The sequence below is a fragment of the Fukomys damarensis genome, unplaced genomic scaffold (assembly GCF_012274545.1).
Source record: "Fukomys damarensis isolate Sample0158 unplaced genomic scaffold, DMR_v1.0_HiC HiC_scaffold_18, whole genome shotgun sequence".
NCBI lineage: Eukaryota > Metazoa > Chordata > Mammalia > Rodentia > Bathyergidae > Fukomys > Fukomys damarensis.
Window position 1 is genome coordinate 8937645 of NW_022900930.1, and position 13660 is coordinate 8951304.

Sequence of the window (13660 nt, forward strand, 5' to 3'; positions counted from 1 at the left end):
AATTATAATATTATATTACATAAATATTATATAAAATATAATGTTTATTATATACAGGCCACTGTCAAATTATAGACATATTAAAATGAACATCTACAATAACTTCATAAAATATATTTTATTTTCATTTTACAAATGAAAAAATTAAGATTTAAAATTTTAAGTAGACTTTCACTCAGGCGAAATGAAGTAATGAGGTCAGATCTTATCTGAAACAACTAAAAATGTAGATATAATACATAGAAAAAAATTTGCAAGACGTTGGCCACTAAGCCATATATATCTTATTGGTTTCTATTATCAGTTCTGCTTCTGTGTTGAACTCTGATAAAGATTTTGGTATCAGAATATCAGATCCATGCCAGGTATTTAGCTAAGTGGTGCTGTGCCCGCTTTGAAGGCACAAAGTCCTGAGTTCAATCCCCAGTACCAGAAAACAAACAACAACAACAACAACAACAACAACAACAAAGAATGGGGGTCCTACTCTAATACCTAAAAATAAAAGGTGGCTTTAGAATTGGGTAATGGGGAAAGGTTATAAAAATTTTGAAGTGTATGCTCAAAAAAGTGTACATTTCGTTGAATAGCTGTTTGGTAGAAATATGAACATTAAAAGGGATTGTTGAGAGCTTAGATGGCTACAAGGAGTACAGTAGAGAGGATGTGGATTGCCTGAGAACACACACAAATCTCTACTAGAACAGAATATTGGTAGAAAGATGAACATTTAAAGCATTCCTTGTGAAATCTCAGAAGGAAATGAGAAACACGTTATTGGAATCTAGAAGAAAGATGATTTTTGTTAAATGTCAGAAAATGTGGCAAAATTGTGCTTCATTATGGGGTGGAAAGTAGAGCCTACAAGAGATGAATTTTTACTTTTAGTTAATAATATTTTCAAGCAACGTGTGGAGGTTAAGGCCTGCTTTATCCTTCCTGTTTATAGTAAAATGTAAGTTAAAAGAGATAAGGAAGGAATTCTTATGTGGAAATGAATCGGTGCTGATGTTTTAGAAAGTTCTAAGTCTACCACATTGTACAACATGCAAAACATGTTCTCCAGAGAACACCAACAGTGTGATTGCATAGTCATCTTCTAAAGGTCTTAGGGATGTGAATTATACATCCAATCAACCATTTCATCAGTTCAAAAGGAGAATGATTCTGAGGGCAGAGCCATGGATTGCAGAGGTCAGAGAAGGTGGAACTAGAAGACTAAAGGATAGGGATAACTACAAATTAATATCCTTTATGAGATAAATGCAAAAAGCTTCCACAAAACACCAGCAGACCAGTAAAAGAGAACAAGGGTTATATACCATACCAAGGAAGAATCCAAGCTTGGTTTAACATACAAAAATATACATATTAATGTAGCATATTAATAAAATTTAGGACATAAACCAAATGATCATATATATATATACCAAAAAATCCAATGTTCTCTCAGGAGAAAACATTTAGCAAACTAGGACTGCAAAGGAACTTCCACAATCAGATAAATGACACTTCTATATAACACTGAGTTTACCTCATAGTCAGTGGTGAAAGACTAAAATCTATCCACCTAAAATTAGATGAGACAAAGATGTGTGCTCTTATCAGTTCTATTTAACATTACATTGCAATTTCTACCAGGGCAATTAAAGAAGTCAAAGAACTCAAACACTTTCTGATTAGAATGGATGAAGTAGAATTATTTTCTTTTTTGGTACTGGGGATCAAACTCAAGAATTATTTTCATAATAGATGGGATGATATTGATCACACCACAGAAAATCCAAAGAAAACCACAAAGCAACTACTAGAACTAAGGATTTAAGCTTGGCTATGTTGCAGGATATAAGATAAGTATATAAAAATTAACCTTATTTCTATATACTTTTCATGAAAAATCCAAAAATGAAATCAAGGAAATAATTCCACTTGCAATAGCATCAAAAAATTACTTTGGGATATATTTTATAAAAGAAATGTAAAACATTGTACACTGTTTGTACATTGTATATGTTGAAAGAAATTAAAGAACATCTAAATAAAAGACATTCCATGCTCATGGATTGGTCAACAAATTTTCAAAACTGTTTCAAGACAACTAAATGGGGAATAGGAAGTCTTTTCAGATGATGCCGGACTACTGGATATCCACATGCAAAACAATCATGTTTTACCTTTACATCGTAATACATATAAAAGTTAATCAAAAATCAATCATAGATTTAAATGTAAAAATCAAAAGTGTAATACTCTTAGGAGAATACAAAAATAAATCTTCATGACTTTATATTAGGAATACTTTTTATACTATAACTCCAAAAGTATACTAATACTAATAGACACAAGAGACAAAAAGAATAAACTAACCAGATCTCTGCAATGTTAAAAACTTTGCTTCAAATGCTTCCAAATGTATCATCAATAAAATAAAGAGACATTCCGCAGAATACAGAGAAATATTTGCAATTTATAAACCCAATAAAGTACTTACAATCAGAATATGTACACAATTCCTACAGTTCAACAATTAAAAGCTGAATAAACCCAGTAGTGGGGATTTAGTTTAGTGGTTCTGCCGCCTGCCTTGCAGCACAAGATCCCGAGTTTGATCCCCAGCACACACACACACACACACACACACACACACACTCACACACACACACACACGTAAAACAAGCAAACAAAAAACCCCCAGCGTTGAATGATCCAATGCTGTGTGTTGAATTGTATTCCCCTAAAATATGTTGAAGTTCTAACCTTGGGTACATGTGAATATTTGTCATGTTCCTGTTTGTAAATAGGTTCTTTTTTTGTTGTAGTTTGGTTACGATGAGATTGTACTTGACTAGGGAAGGCCTTAAATCACTAAGGTACTTATTAAAGGACATGGGACTACAGAAGCAAAACACTGGAGTGATGCACCCACATGTAAAGGAATGCTGAGGCACTGGCCACCAAGAAGCGAGCAAAAAGGAGAGGAAAGGTTAATCTCTAAAGCTTTCAGGTAGACAACAGTCATGCCAGCATCATGATGCTAGAATTTTAGTCTTCAGAACTGTGTGAGAAAGAATTTCTGTTGTATCAAGTCACCTAGGTGAAGGTAATTTGCTGTGGTAGGAAATGAATACAGAGTCTGACACTGGGAAATGAGATGCTACTCCAGAAAATACCCAAATATATAGAATTCCTTTGTGATTAGGCAACGGATGGGAACTGAAGAGTGCTCAAGGACAACAGCAGAACCCTAGATTGCCTTGAAGAGAGAGTTGGTAGAAACATGGATTAAGGTGATGCAGGTTAAGGCTCAGAAAGAATTGGGAAGAAGCAAAGAAAATACTCTTCCATTATCTTAGAGAAAGATAAACATTTTTAGAAACAGAATGTTGCTAGAGGCAGAAATATAAAGTGACTCTGTTGAGGTCCCAATGAGAAATGAGGAACATATTGTTAGACCCTGGAGGTGATATATTTCTTGATAAAATCTTGGGAGAATTGTGTTCTTGAATTGGGTGGGAGGAAAATGATTAATGGATACTGTGCAGAGGTAGAGATATTTCCCCAAAAATGCATAGATTGTGGCATGCCTTCTCCAAACTGCTTATAATTTCATGCGATCTTCAAAAAGCTACTAGAAGTATAGTGTGTTTTTGACAAATTTGATGATATAAGATAATAAAATATCAATTGCATTTTTTTTTTTTTTGGTACCGGGGATCAAACTCTAGTCCTTGTGCTTACCCATTTGTATTTTATATCATATAAGAGAGCAATTTGAAATTTAAATTAATAAACTAATACCATTATTAATAATATCAGAAATATGTGGTAATTGGGGTAATTCTGAAAAAAACATATGCAAGACCTATAAAACTAAAAATATTATAGAAGGAAGTTTTAAACTTGAGATATGACTTGATTTATTAAAGTGTTAATTTTGTTCAAGCCGACAGATTTAATCATCTCAGTTAAAATCTAAAGACTTTTTCATAAGAAATGGAAAATACATATAACCTAAGGAATCCAAATAACTTTTAAAAAGATAAATATTGATCCTTTCTACCCTTTCACACAAGAGAAGCTATTTGGTATTTACACACACATGTCATGTTTATTTCACTTAAGAGTACGGCCTCAGTGTGCATCCATTTAGCTATAAATGTCTCTAGTTTCTCATTCTTTATGGTTGAGTAGTATTCTATTCTATTTTATTAAAAAAAACCCCACACATCTTCTTTCTCCAATCATCAGTTGATGGGCTATTGAGCTGTTGTGACACTGGAAGAAAAGGTCCAAAGGGGCAGGAGGAGTGGGAGGAGTGGGGAAAGGAAAGAAGGAAAAGGAAAAAATAAGAGAAGGGAAAAACAGAAACAAAGCCTTTGTAAAGAGGGAGGGATGGAGAGGTTGAAGGGAGAGCAAAAGAACGGGGAAAAAAATAAGAACCAAGATACATCAGGTAAAGGTACAAATTCCCAATGATGAATTGATGTCATCATATTGTATACCTAAAATGTACCAATAAATTTAATGAATAAAAAAAGACAAATATTGAAGAATTTATTGTATTTGACTTCAAGAATTATTTTGAAGGCAATATAATGATTATAGTGGTATTGGTATAGGATAAATAAGTAGATCAGTGATACAGAAAACAGACAGCAGAGATAGACCCACCCAAATAGTCAATTGATTTTTAAGATACAAAGACAATTCTGAAATGAGTAGCAAAGAAAATACTCTTCCATTATCTTAGAGAAAGATAAACATTTTTAGAAACAGAATGTTGCTAGAGGCAGAAATATAAAGTGACTCTGTTGAGGTCCCAATGAGAAATGAGGAACATATTGTTAGACCCTGGAGGTGATATATTTCTTGATAAAATCTTGGGAGAATTGTGTTCTTGAATTTGGTGGGAGGAAAATGATTAATGGATACTGTGCAGAGGTAGAGATATTTCCCCAAAAATGCATATATTGTGGCATGCCTTCTCCAAACTGCTTATAATTTCATACGATCTTCAAAAAGCTACTAGAAGTATAGTGTGTTTTTGACAAATTTGATGATATAAGATAATAAAATATCAATTGCATTTTTTTTTTTTTGGTACCGGGGATCAAACTCTAGTCCTTGTGCTTACCCATTTGTATTTTATATCATATAAGAGAGCAATTTGAAATTTAAATTAATAAACTAATACCATTATTAATAATATCAGAAATATGTGGTAATTGGGGTAATTCTGAAAAAAACATATGCAAGACCTATAAAACTAAAAATATTATAGAAGGAAGTTTTAAACTTGAGATATGACTTGATTTATTAAAGTGTTAATTTTGTTCAAGCCGACAGATTTAATCATCTCAGTTAAAATCTAAAGACTTTTTCATAAGAAATGGAAAATACATATAACCTAAGGAATCCAAATAACTTTTAAAAAGATAAATATTGATCCTTTCTACCCTTTCACACAAGAGAAGCTATTTGGTATTTACACACACATGTCATGTTTATTTCACTTAAGAGTACGGCCTCAGTGTGCATCCATTTAGCTATAAATGTCTCTAGTTTCTCATTCTTTATGGTTGAGTAGTATTCTATTCTATTTTATTAAAAAAAACCCCACACATCTTCTTTCTCCAATCATCAGTTGATGGGCTATTGAGCTGTTGTGACACTGGAAGAAAAGGTCCAAAGGGGCAGGAGGAGTGGGAGGAGTGGGGAAAGGAAAGAAGGAAAAGGAAAAAATAAGAGAAAAGGGAAAAACAGAAACAAAGCCTTTGTAAAGAGGGAGGGATGGAGAGGTTGAAGGGAGAGCAAAAGAACGGGGAAAAAAATAAGAACCAAGATACATCAGGTAAAGGTACAAATTCCCAATGATGAATTGATGTCATCATATTGTATACCTAAAATGTACCAATAAATTTAATGAATAAAAAAAGAAATATTGAAGTAATATTCCAGAACAGTTGAATATCTATGTGGAAAGAAAAAAAAAACTAAAATTTGATCCATTCCTTGTAGCATATGTGAAAATTAATTTAAAATATATAATAAAAATTGTAAAATCTAAAACTGTAACATGTTTAGAACAAAACTTCAAAAAAAAAAAGATAGGCAGAGATCACTGTTTTCTCAGGCAAAACTTTCTTAGCTACAATATGAGAAAGAGCACAACCCAGAGAAACACTTGATAAACTTCATTTGAGAAAATTCAGCATCTTCTCTGCAAATGGTAATGTTAAAGGCCTGAAGAGGCAAGCCACACAACACATATCTGAAAAATAACTTGTCTCTAGTATACATAAAACACTTTTACTTCAGTGATTAAAAAAAAAAAAGATAGGCAGAGATCACTGTTTTCTCAGGCAAAACTTTCTTAGCTACAATATGAGAAAGAGCACAACCCAAAGAAAAACTTGATAAACTTCATTTGAGAAAATTCAGCATCTTCTCTGCAAATGGTAATGTTAAAGGCCTGAAGAGGCAAGCCACACAACACATATCTGAAAAATAACTTGTCTCTAGTATACATAAAACACTTTTACACTTCAGTAATAAGAAAATAAACAACCCAATCAATCAGTGAGCAAAAGATTTGCACAGACACTTTGCTAAAGGAGTATTATCTATGCAAATAAGTACGGAAAAGATGCTCAAAATCACTACGCTCTGCCAAAAATAATTCTATACTGGAAAATAGGACAGTGTTACACAAGGCCCAAACCCAGCTCCAGCAATTACTAGTTGAGTTGCAGCTGGCATATGTTCGATGTCATTATTATGAGGGAGGGAGAGAGACGGGAGAGGAATGGGATAAGACAAATAATTAGGATGTGTTGTGTGTGCACGCTGACTTCCCATGAGGCATGTAATCATTATGTACAGCAAACGTGCACTGCAATTTTTAAAAAAGTCTTGCACTAGTCACACATTCACATAGGCTCTATTGCCCACATAACTGAAGCAGTGCCTTGTACCTTCAGGAGAAAGAAGTGAAGGCCACTATTATTATTCAGAAGGTAGTGTGTGAAGAGGACGGTATTTATCAAGTTGCCATAGACTGAAATATCTCTTCCCTACATTCTCTTTTTGTTGAGGGTTAAAGTGATTGCAGAAATTATTCTACTCATCACTGATTTCATGCTATCATGAACCATCTTGTTAGGCTGACATTTCCTCCTGTTTGCGGTGCCTGCCACTTGAGAGTTTGCCCATAATAGAGCACAGAAGCACAGAAAAACTCTTCTTGTTAGGCCACGCAGTAAAAATGATGGTTTTGGTTTTTTTGTCAAATTGTTGTGCCAAGCGGGATAGGTGGGCTAAAGCAATCTCACTTGAAGACCAAGGTGACGTCAAGTTTTATGAAAAGGAAAAGAGGAGGGGCAAGGAAAGGAGGGGAAGGGGTAAATAAAAGGTTTCATTAAGCTTGGTCTCTGGGAAATGACCACAAAGCAAGGGATATGTAATCCTCGGGGATTTAGAGTGTTTTCTTGGTAAATCAGCCTGTGAAAACACCCTCAAATTGTCAAAAAGGAAAAGGCTGAAAGAGGAGAATTTCCCCAGGCCCAGACCTACTTTGTAAGTTGCTGCTAAGGATGAGGCAAGATCTCCAGGGACTGAAAAAATGTGGTTTATGTCAGAGCCCCATGTTTTGTGCCTGTTCCAAGTGACTAAAGGTTACAGACATAGAGGACAAAGATTAAAAAAAAAACAAAAAAAAAAACATGGCACAAAGGATGCAAAGTGGCATCACGATCTGTGAATGGAGCCTAGAAAGATGAATGACAGAAAAGAAATGTAACATATTGAAAACTATTCAGGAATCACTCTATCCCCTGACTTATAATGCAGCGTAGAGGTACGAAGCTTGCTCTAGTTGTAAGTAATCTCACAGTATGGATAAAGGTAAAGGTGAAAATGTATAAAGACTTGATAGATCAAGGAAGAAGAATAGAAATCATCCTAGGTTGCTATTAACTGATCACAACGTTACGAAAAAATGAAAAATAGGAGGACCATAGAAGCAGAAAGAATGGGTAGACACGGAGAATGAACAGAACTTAGAGGGCATAAGGGATGTAGAGCAGGAACTAAAGAAAGCAAATATCAGGAAAGAGTAGATGGGAGAGAAGCAGGCAAAGGAGACTAGGATAGTAACTTGATACTAGACATTGCCATTATTACACGTTCCCCAATGCAAGTTTCAGCTGCGAATCAAAGTCGGCAACAGTTTTCTCCTACTGGGGAAATAAACTATAACTTCAATCAAAATATAGCCTCGTTTCCCATGAGAAGATGGTGTCCTGTGGCATATGGGGGAAGAAAACCATGTCGTCTGCCTCTCTCCAAATAAAAAATTATGCCAAATAAAAAAGTCTAGAGGAAAACTTGTAAGTTAATTAAAAATAGAAAGAAAGAAAGATAACTCCCGGCCTCACAGCTATGTGGTCTGGGGAAACTGCCATTTTCAAGAAATCTCTGAAAAGATACTCACTACAAACAAGCATCAATGAAAGAGTCCAAGTGAAGGCGGAGGCCACGGGTGCTGGGGGCGACCATCTTCCAATATCGGCCCTGGCTTCTCTCTTCAGCTCTCTGCACAAGCGTCCTCTGGATGTCAAGAACGAGAACTTGCTGACTGACTGCTTTCCGGTAAAGCTGATCCTTTGTTTGCTTTAATTAAAAGATTTTTACTTAAGGGTCACTTTACCGTTTCCAAATCACTGAAAACATCACGAGGTCAATAACTGAGTAACTAAATGACACCAAAACACCGACATGGAAAAACATCATCAGATTTATCATGCTGAGGAGATCCTACGAATTCCCTCTATTCAAGTGGAAAGAAATAGCTTGGATAAACAGACATATAGGAGGTTTTCATATAAAGCAGGGGTTTAAGTGTAAGGCAATTAAAGGCACTATTTTTGGGGTGAAGGGAGGTCACGTTATGATGATGATGATGTAACCGGGCACATTAAAATAAACCAAAAGAGAGAAAATATTACTTAGATTTGTAAACTGAACTTTCAAAATGTACTGTCTTCACATGCTTTGCTTACTTCATGTCAGCGATCTGTATGCCAAAGGTCCCACTCTTGCGGAATGTAACAATGATTAAAAGCACACATTTGCTTGTAAATGTTTCAACTAAGGGCTTTACTAAATTAAAAGTATTTAGAGGAAGAGTGTAATTCTATTTTCAAACTGCTGTCAGGAACAGTTTTATAAGGAATCATAGTCACCATTCAGATCTATACGGTCCCCTTATTTTCAGCACCTAATAATGCATGGGCTGTCATCTTGATAGTGGCTGTCTCCAGCCCTTTATTTTTTCAAAAGAATAATCTTCTTTCTGTCATTAGCAAAATATTTTACTAACGTGACTCCTGGCAGTAAGTGCTTAACTGCTTTCTTCTTTCATAGACAATGCCTGCTTTTCAAAAGTTATAATACTTTTTAATGATTGGTGGATCTGTGTTTTAATGTCTACAAATTCTATTTCTTTCTTTTTTTTTCAGTGCTGGGGATTGCATCCTAGACCTGGCATGCGAGGCAAATGCTCTATTACTAAGCTACAACCCTAACCCACACTGTTGACTTTTTTTGTTTTTTTTTTTTAGTAGTGGGAATTGAATTGAAGACCTCGCACCGGCAAGGCAGGTGTAGTGCCACTGAGCTAAATTCCTCAGCCCACACTGTTGACATTTTCAAATAACTGCCTTATAGTGACTGAGTTATTCTTTAAATTGAGAAAACTATGTCTAAAAAATAAGCAGGTGAATCTCTCCCTTAATTATTCTGTGAACTATTCATTTTAGTCAATTAAAAATGTATATAATCACATAATTAATCTTGGTAAAGGGCTTATTAAGAGCTTTATTTTTTGTATTGAATGTCTGCAAGTCAATTTATTTTTTATTAGTACAAGTGTGCAGTACATAGAGTTTTCATTAGTCGGTACACGTACATAATGTATTACTCAGTCCTTTTTAATCCTCCTTTTCTTCACACCCTCCCTCTCAACTCATTCACTGATCATCTTCCTTTTTTACGTCATGTTTCCTTCTCTTTGAGTAGTTGGTGCACATACATGATATATCTTAATTTCTTTTTCCATCCCCTGCCCCTTCCTTCCTTGACCCTCCTTCCATCTCTTAATCCTCTTTCTCTTTGAGAAAGAGTTATCTCCCTACTTACAGTATCTCTCATTTTGCTTTTTATTTATACATATTTTATGTTTCTCATATAAAAGAAACCATGAAATAGTCAAGCATGAATGTCTCATTCACTCCACTTAAAATTATGATTTCAAGTCCATCCATTTCCTTTGTGTGTTTACACCACATTTCCCCTATTCATTCATCTGTTGACGAGGCTGATCAAACTGTGATGAATTGCGCTGTTATAAAGATGTAGTAAACACAGGCAAAATAAATCTGCTTTTATATACGTGTGTAAGAAATACAAAATATTTTTAAAATCCCATTTTCAAAAAATCACAATTCTACGTAAAAGTAATAGGCATTTTGAAGTAGTTGTCAGAGCATCCCAGTCTAGTATGTCTTTACAGTCGATTCAGAAAGTATTGAATTCTAACTTAATTTTTAAAAATTCAACAAATATTTATTTAACACCTACTAAGTGCTAATCACCATGTTAGATCCTGGTGATGCAAATGAGAACAAGATAAACATAGTCCCTGCCCTTGAGGAGCTCCTGGACTAGGGAAGGAACTGGACAGATAAGTAGACGATTGCCCCAGAGTGTCATCAGAGATGGGTTGTAGGAAGTAGACAGCGCAGGAGCAGATGGGAGATCACCTAGGAGAAAGGGCTGCCAAGGAAAATGACGTCTCAGTGATGAACAGGAATCACTGTAGACAAGCGGGTCAGGAGGAGTCAAGGAAGCATTCCTGACATCAGGACACCAGAGACCTCAAGAGGATATGGCAACTTTCAGGATGTAGGCCAGAGCTAGAGTGAGAAGGGCGAGTCAGTGAGCAGTGAGATAGAAAGAAAGCTGCAGATCCACCAGACGGGTCCTTGTAATCATCACTTACGTGGCATTCAAAGCAGTATCCCCAGGGATTGCAGAGAAAGACTACAAAGGGAGTAATAAGAATGAGGGAGATCAATCAGCACGTCAGGAGATATATGACGAAGGCCAGGATGAAAAGGGTGACAATAGAGGCGCAAAGAAATACAGACTTCAGAGATATTAGGTGAAAGGAGTAACAAGAGTTGGTAGTTGATCTTTTAACTATAAGAGAAACTAAGAGGAGAGAGTCGGCATACACTCAGAAAGGCAGGGAACGGGTCTGTCACACCCGAGTAGAACACTTGTGCCTTCTCAATATGCAATAAATTCTGCAAGACTTGGGTCTGTCAGAGGTAGAACACAATTCAGCAAATATTAAGCCTTATCCTTGTACCTAATAGGGACTACATATCCCTAACCTGAAAATTCAAATGCTGAAATGCTCGGAAAACTGAAACCTTTTGAGCCCAACCCGATGCCACAAGAGAAAAATTCCCCACCTGATTTCCTGTTATTGGTCTGTATAAAAACATCGGAGCATCAAAAATATTTTAAAAAACTACCTCTGGGTTCTTTGTATAAAATATAAATTCAACATAAACGAATTTCATATTTAGAGTTGTCATACCTTCAAGATTTTTTGTTATGCTTATGCAAATATTCCAAAATCTGAAAATATCTGAAATCCAAAACACTTCCAGTCCAAAGCATTTTGGAGAAGGGATATTCATCTTGAATAGAAAAATTCTCTCATCTCACTGGACAGTCTTCTTTGCAATGCATGCCAAGGATTAATGGAGGAATCACGACTGCCCCTACTGATGAAATGGCACTTGATGCGTGGTTCTTTACATTTTCTCTTGGGACCTGTGATTCTTCAAGGGGAACAGTAAAGCTACAACATCAAGCTGAGAAAACATTTTAAGAGAACTTTGAAATCACGTTTGTCTGTGTGTTTGTTTGGTGCAGGACCCTGGGTTTCTCAGCCATGCATACTCCAGACATGTTCTACCACCTAGTTATGCTCCTGGCCCCAGGAAGAGTTTTCTTTATTTCAACAATGACTAGTAAATGAAGGCACTTTATGTTATAAATTGCTAAATGAACACTGTCTGTTCAAGCAGGTGAACATATTGTGTGGCATTTGGTTGTGGTATTATGAAGGGAGGCCAATAAATATTTAGCATTTCCCAGAAGCCAGATGAGTACATTCAAAATTGAGGAACTTCCATCTGCAATGTTCATTTTTTCTTTCCTTAAAAATAAAACTCACTTCTATTTTTCAAATGGAAAATTTCATCTTTTTATCGATTCTTACTATTACTAATTTATCACCTAAAGGTCATTACGAGCAAAGGCAGAAAGATGAAAATAGAATTGGTGAAGGAAAAAGCCAGTAACACTGAAATGGTGTTCTTAGAAATGAAGCATTTTGGGGGAAAAACACTCTTGTATCAGCAGCCCGATGGATAAACTGAAAGTTTCAAAATCGTAACGTGTACCCTCATTCTGTCGTATTGTTTCTAGCCCCTCTGTTTGGAAGCAGAGCCCAACAAGGCAACAACTGCACTCTGTGACTACCTTCTCTCTTACTGTCCTGGAATCTACTTAAAAGATTCTTGTTGATACAGTCATTAATTCAGCGAGCATCTACTACTATAAACCACCAGCACACCTATCTTCAGTCACTGCTAGGAAAATGTGGCACACCTCGGGGGTAAACCTTGATGCTGGAAATTTTGCTTCATAATGACCTATCATCTCCTGGGTTTGGATGCACAAATATACAAAGAAAATAATGATTAGATCAGATATTTGTGCAGTTAACCTACTTACTTATAACCACAGAAAGGCTTTTCCATATACCTGATTCATACTCACACTTAGTGGCCATGACCCCTAAAGTTCTGTAACTTACTCTCAGGGGTAAGACTGGCAACATGTGCATGGATGAGGTTGTGAGTAGAGCTAACCAAGGCTGACGAAAATTCTGATTGGAAATTTCATATTGCCCATAGCCAGCTCTCCCAGGTCTCCTGGGTATTAAAATCCTCATCTGGAACCTTTTTTTTTTTTTTTTTTTCAAGTGACTGAATCATAACAAGCTCAGGGAGAAAGGTGGATTCCTAATCCCAACTCGATTTAGATCTATATAACAATGAATATCACCAACACAGATAACAGCTGCTTTAGCACAGTGGTAAACTCAGGCTCCTACTCTAGCATCTCCATTTACATCAGACCCAGGAGAAATTATGTTGAGATCTCCTAGGATGTTTTGGGGGATGAGCTTTTCAAAGTCAACTGTGGCATGTCATCTCCTCCTTTTCCCCTTTTCTTTCTCCTTTCTTCTTTCTCCTCTTTAGTTTGTTTCTCCCATCATGTTGTTACTCAAAGTCTGGTAAAATGAAACCATAATTGTTATAGGAAGAGGGTTTGAGCTAGGATACAAACTTCTACAGGTTAAAGAAGCTGTAGGAAGCCAGGTGTGGTGGTGCATGCCTGTAACCCCATTTCTCAGGAGGCTGAGGCAGAAGGATCACTGTGAGTTCGAGACCAGCCTGGGCTACATAGTGAGTTCCAGGTCAGTCTCAACTACATAGTGAGACCCTGTCTCAAAAAA

The 13660-nt window shown here is 36.0% G+C and overlaps 1 protein-coding gene and 1 long non-coding RNA gene across 9 annotated transcripts in view; both read right to left on the bottom strand.

The window, feature by feature from the left end:
- LOC104848384 overlaps window positions 1-8652 on the bottom strand; it is a 34019-nt gene extending 25367 nt beyond the window's left edge. For both annotated transcript variants that reach the window (XR_002024742.2, XR_776391.3), the window contains exon 1: window positions 8492-8652. This is a non-coding gene — a long non-coding RNA (uncharacterized LOC104848384). The remainder of the gene's footprint in view (window positions 1-8491) is intronic.
- The window catches only part of Nrg1 (neuregulin 1), a 1021078-nt gene that overhangs the window by 324516 nt on the left and 682902 nt on the right, over window positions 1-13660 (bottom strand). The gene's annotated exons all lie outside the window — the stretch shown is intronic.